Below are 6,830 nucleotides of genomic sequence, written 5' to 3' on the forward strand. Positions count from 1 at the left end.
TCAATTTCTTTCTACAGAAAAGAATAAATGGCAAGAGTGTGCTGTTTGCTTTTTTCCATTATACTGAAATGAACTGTGACTGAAGAATTCAGCTTTAAAAATGACATGGAATCACCACGTAAATCACCAAATGACGTGTGCTCTGTTCCAAGTGGGGTATTTGACAATTAACAAACCAAGCTTTCCTTAGGCCTACCATGACAATACCAGGTCAATATTTGGCTGGTCAATACCAGGTCAATATTTGGCTGTTCCTATAGACACACGTGGGCCTGCATGTGTCTATTCATACCATTTTTCTGTTTTGTTTTTTGTTTTATTTTTGTTGTAAATGCTAAAAAATGGCTTTCTGCATGGTGATACATTTGATAAACATTTAAAGGTGCAGTATGTAATAATTCTGTCCGCTAGAGGTCGCTAGATGCCTATTCAAAACAAAGGCGTAGCTTGATGACGCCAAGTTTGAGAGCAGAACAAAGACTATAGAATAAAGGTGCATTCACACGGCCTCGTAATTTCTGTAGTTACGAGATTCTAGCTTGTAAAAAGCATTCACGTCCTCATAGAGCTCGTAATTACAGCTTGTAAGCTGGGAGTTTTCTGAAAGCTCCCACATGTACCACGTGGCCGCTGTACCACCTGACCGCTGTAGATTAATTTATTAGGCATTGATAGTGGTGCCATGGAAACGCATAATTCCCAGTCCAAGGACCAAAAGGACGTGAACAGCTCCGAATATAACGTCACGTGTTGTCATTTCAAGATTCCGTTAAATATGAGGTGACGTGAATGCAGCTTAACACTTAAAGGGACTTTGGACAGAATCTTGGGACATGTGGTCTTCACCTCAACGGCCGGTGCGAAAGAATAGGGGTTGGGCTCAGGAACAAATCATGTTCATGGATGTGACTATTAATGTTACTGTAGTATGAAGCAGAGCAGGACCGAGTGTTGTGGGAGCTGAACGAGGCCGCTGGAGCGATTGCGCAACACACACCTCACGAGCAGCAGAACTTTTATTATGACACAGTCACCGGCGCCGCTTCCGCTTTTCCAGTCATGAGTATGAGGTAAAGCAGTTCTGTTTATCATATTAGATACATCTGAGTGTGTTGAAAATGTTATAACGTTCTATGCGTTCACTCGGCGGCAGCTGTGAGACACTTGTTTGAGACACACTGCAGTAAGATAGATCGATATTAGAATATCATAATAAATGTTGGATGGCTTGTGTTGACAAATGGCATGCAATTAATTTTAAAACGTATTGTGGAGAAAAAACACTAAAGGTGTTGAGCTATATAACAACAATTAGTTTTCTGTCTATAAATATATCAAAACAGTTGTTCCCTTGTCTATTAAAACATGTATATTAAAGCGTCTTTGGTGTTTCCATGGTTTCTACAAAATAAAACCGGAAACCAGGGTAACGTGGGTATGACGCCATTGACAGGTGACTCCTCACACGTCCTGGAGCCTTGGTTAAAATTGTAATTTTCTCACAATTTACAAATAATTGGAAACATTTAGGATATTGTAAGTACTCAAATGAACAAAATATATAACACTGGCCTAGTAGTTGTTGGATATTTTACTGCAAAAATATTACATATTGCACCTTTAATGAAAAAATACATTCATAATATTAGGTTATAATGTTAAATATGAGTATTATTATTAAAAAAAAATGTTTAATGTTATTTAATAACGAGTGTTCAATGTTTTTATTCCGTTTACAGCCATTTAATGAAACTTTTTTTTTTTTTTTTCAGAAACCCTCATTAGTGACACTGGTGGCCGTTAAGTGAACTGCGCCAGCAACTTCTACTCCAGTCTTTGCGCAAGACTGCAAGTACAAGAGAATGAACGTGATTCAAGGCCCTGATAAGTTTATTTTGGTTCTTTGCTTAGGGTAAAAAGAAGTTAGAAAAACTTTTGCAGCGCCATTGTTAACGACCGGATGTATCTTCACGCTGCTGCTGAGAGCGACGTTTAGATGAATATGTAAATATGTGCTGCGCGGTTTTTTTTCAATAACAAAATAAACACAACAAAATGGCAGTGGTGAGAAAGCAGCAGTAACTGGTCATAACGATGTGGATGTGTTTGCACCAGTTCTGCAATTCACCGGCATCTTGTCAACAGGTGAGGTCATTAAAATTACACTGTATAATAGTTTGATTATAAAGCAGCATATATTTGAGACTAAAGCCTGGGTATATGTGAGACAGACTATCGTTTGAATTCAGACTAATTAATTAATCCATTTTCTTTGCATTACAAATTGACATTACAGTACAGAACAGCTTTTCGGCATTATCCTGAAAAATGTATAAGCAATCATTTCATTTGTCACAGAACGGAAGAGAGGCTCTTGAGAGCGCACAAACGTCACATCCTTTTGATTTTCAAGGCAAAAAAGGATTACTCCACTTTCAAATAAAATTTTCCCGATAATTTACTCACCCCCATGTCATCTAAGATGTTCATGTATTTCTTTCGTCAATCGAAAAGAAATTAAGGTTTTTGATGAAAAATTCCAGGATTATTCTCCTTATAGTGGACTTCAATGGCCTCCAGACGGTTGAAGGTCAAAATTACAGTTTCAGTGCAGCTTCAAAGGGCTTTAAACGATACCAGACAAGGAATAAGGGTCTTATGTAGCGAAACGATCTTTCATTTTCGAAAAAAAATACAACTGTATATGCTTTATAAACACAAATTATTGCCTTGCACTTGCTTCCGCTTTCCGTATTTTTCAAAAAACTTACACTGTATGTCCTACGCCTTCCCTGTTCAACTTGCGGAACGAACGCTGCGCCAGTTTCGTTTTTTTCCATAAGTAGTTGAAGTCCACTATAAGGAGAATAATCCTGGAATGTTTTCATCAAAAACTTTAATTTCTTTTCGACTGAAGAAAGAAGGACATGAACATCTTGGATGACATGGGGGTGAGTAAATTATCAGGAAAATGTTATTTAAAAGTAGACTAATCCTTTAATACATGAAGGTTCTTGCATATATTCTCTTGAATTATGATTACCAGACAGGTAAATCACTTTGACATGCATTATGTCATACAGAAAATATCAAAATAAATTAAGAAATTGAAAACATGCTCATCATAGAAAAGGAGAGATTTAATCATGTAACCGTCTATTATGCTTAATTGCATAATATTCTTTTATAAATAAATAAATACATAATGAGGATTTCACACATTCTCTGTGGATATTTCTGGAAATGGTTTCTACAGAGAAAAACCTTATTTGCTCCCTCTATGAAATGCCAAAGCAGTCTGCAGCTGGATCTCAGCCAGTGTGTGTGTGTGTGTGTGTGTGTGTGTGTGTGTGTGTGTGTTTCAGGACAGTGATGGCCTGAAGTGGGAGATGCTTGTGACATTTGTGGAGAACTCATCCAACTGGCCAGCCATCCTTGAGGAAATGCCAAGAGACAGGGGTGAGCTGTTGTCATAGCGATGCATCAAGTATGTCCTCTTTCTACTATTCTGCCAATCAGTAGTGTATTAATCACAGTGTGACTCAGTTCTGCTCAATGAGCGAATCACAATCCCCTGCAAAGGAGGAAATTGATCTGAAGACAGATATGAAAAATAGGCTTGCTGAACTATGCTATGTGCCCTGGACGAGGAAACATCCACCTCCTTTAACACACTAAAAGGACATTGTAGATCTGGCTGCAGTGTTGTTATGGGGTTAATTTTATAAATTGAAAATGTTCTCTCTTTTTTTGTACATTTAAAACAGTAAATTTGGATCTATTTTATATTATGTTGTTTCAAATTACACAACATTAAGGTATTTGCCATTTAGCAACAGTATGATTAAAGTGATTAAGTTTAGGCATTAGTAAGGCATCACGATTATGGTAACTGCATAGTGCGTTTCGCAATGCAAATAATTGCAGATAACAAAACTATGCATAACAAATGCGTAATGTGTTGTTATACAGCAAGAATTCAACATTTATTGCCGTTTTGTCATGGACTCCTTTTTGAACACAGATCAGTAGTTTTCCTATTTGATTTTTCAACTGCGCTGACCTACTTTTGCATGTCCTCTGTATTAAAATACAGAAAAAAAGACAAAAAAAAAAAAAATACTACCCCGGTGTTGCCTCACTGGAGTGCAAGTATGCGTTCCTGTAAATCATCTGGCAAACATCCCACTATATATTTCACCAAGTCATTCGTCTGTTTCTGTGGTATCTGTAGATGCAGAGGGTGGGCCTGTATGACATATTTTATGACTCCATTGTGTTGGAGTTGCTGGAATGTGTGTAGCTACACCAGCCCTCCTGAACCTCTGAGGGTACAAAAGAGTTCATATTTCTCTTATGCTCTTATCTTCAACAATATCTATAGACTGCCCAAAATGATGTTAATTATATGGCCTAGCTCATAAAATGTTCCATAGACTGTTACTATTATTACTCCTATCATTCATATATATATATATATATACACACATACATACAATAACGTTGACTTTGACTCGCATTATCCTTATCTAACAGAGGGAGGCGCTAATATCAAGTGTGCTCAACTTTGCCATGCTGATAAACAGCTTGACTTGATGTGTTGAGATTTTATAATACATTTTATAAGTGTGGTGCGCACTTATAGAGTCTATGACTTCACAAATCCCACATATGCTATAAATTTACATTTATTGTTTACTGTACATGTGTGGTGGGGAAATCACATTTAAACCATTTCTTTTAAGCTGTTCTGTTTGTGCAGCAACTGCTTGAACTCTGCCGTCATCTGTATTAAGTGAGAGAAATCTGAGATACTTCATACTGAGAGTAATGCTTATATTTGCTGTCATTCTGTCAACTCCCAATGACCTCATGACCTGGATTCTGATGTTTTCTCACCTGGTCCTTTAGTTGCTGCATATCCTATAAACTAAATATTAACTCTCGTACATTGAAAGGTGTGCCTCCAAAAATTCTGATGTAATTCAGTTTTCATTTGTATCTTTTGTTAATTTTATTTTAAACTATAACAAAATATTAACATTTTTAGTTAATCTACTTCTATCATCTACTCTACTTATTAATCTACCTATGGTGACATAGTGATGGGGAAAATATGAGATGGGAGGAAAAATTATATTTCACTAATGTTCACTCATAAAACTCTTGCGTTTCCCCAAGAAATTTTGAGCTTTCCTTCCATCTCTCTCTCTCTCTCTTTGCACATCACCATGTCCCTTTAGAGGCTTCATAAGAATCAGAGTACAGGTGCTGGTCATATAATTAGAATATCATCAGAAAGTTCATTTTTTTTATTGTAAATTATTTTTAAAAATGGAACTTTCATATATTCTAGATTCCCTACATGTAAAGTAAAACATTTCAGAAGTTTTTTTTTTTTTAATTTTGATGATAAGAGCGTACAGCTAATGAAAGTCCAAAATCTATTTCCTAAGATCAATCAAAAAATGCATTTTCAAAACAGAAAAGTTCAATTCTTTAAAGTATGTTCATTTATGCACTCAATACTTGGTCGGCAGCACATATTACAGCAAATGACTTGCTCCTAGCACAAATTACAGCATCAGTGAAGTGTGGCATGGAAGTGATCAGCCTGTGGCACTGCTGAGGCACTATTGAGCCTTCAGATCATCTGTATATTGTTGGATCGACTGTTTCTCATCATTCTTTTGAAAATAACCCATAGATTCAGGGGTCAGGTATGTTGGCTGGCCAATAAAGCATAGTAATATCATGGTCAGCAAACCACTTGGAAGTGGTTTTTGCACTGTGGGCAGGTGCTAAAGTAAAGGAAATCAGCATCTCCATAAAGCTTGTCAGCAGATGGAAGCATAAAGTGCTCCAAAATCTCCTGGAAGATGGCTGCATTGACTTTGCACTTGATAAAACACAACGGACCAACACCAGCAGACGTCACGGCCCCCCCAAATCATTACTGACTTCCGAAACTTCACACTAGACTTCAAGCAGCTTTGATTCTGTGCCTCTCCAGTCTTCCTTCAGACTCTGGAACCATGATTTCAACATGAAATGCAAAATTTACTTTTATCTGAAAAGAGGACTTTCGACCACTGTTCACTGTCCAGTTCTTTTTGTCCTTAGCCCAGGTAAGATGCTTCTGACGTTGTTTCTGTTTCAGAAGTGGCTTGGTAGTCCTTTTCCTGAAGATGTCTGAGTGTGGTGACTCTTGATGCGCTGACTCCGGCTTCATTCTACTCATTGTGAAGCTCTCCCAAGTGTTTGAATCGGCTTTACTTGACAGTATTCTCAAGCTTGTGGTCATCCCTGTTGCTTGTGCACCTTTGCCTACTCAATTTCTTCCTTCTAGTCAACTTTGCATTTAATATGCTTTGATACATCACTCTGTAAACAGCCACCACATTCAGTAATGACCTTCTGTGACTTACTCTCTTTGTGGAGGGTGTCAATGATTGTCTCCTGGACCAATGCCAAGTCAGCAGTCTTCCCCATTAGTGTGGTTTCAAAGAACAAGAGATACCCGGAATTTATACTTTAGGGATGGTCATTTAATGAAACTCAAATATAAATATTCTAATATTTTGAGATGCTGGATTTTGGACTTTCATTAGCTGTACGCTCTAATCAACAAATTAAAAAAAAAAAACAACTTTTGAAATGTTTTACTTTACATTTAGGGAATCTAGAATATATGAAAGTTTCATTTTTTTTAAATAATTTACAATAAAAAAATGAACTTTTTCATGATATTCTAATTATATGACCAGCACCTGTATGTAAGGTCTATTTTTAAGGGCCTCTTTAAAAATCAGTACATGATGAAAAACACA

This window comes from Megalobrama amblycephala, linkage group LG10 (genome assembly GCF_018812025.1).
Source record: "Megalobrama amblycephala isolate DHTTF-2021 linkage group LG10, ASM1881202v1, whole genome shotgun sequence".
NCBI lineage: Eukaryota > Metazoa > Chordata > Actinopteri > Cypriniformes > Xenocyprididae > Megalobrama > Megalobrama amblycephala.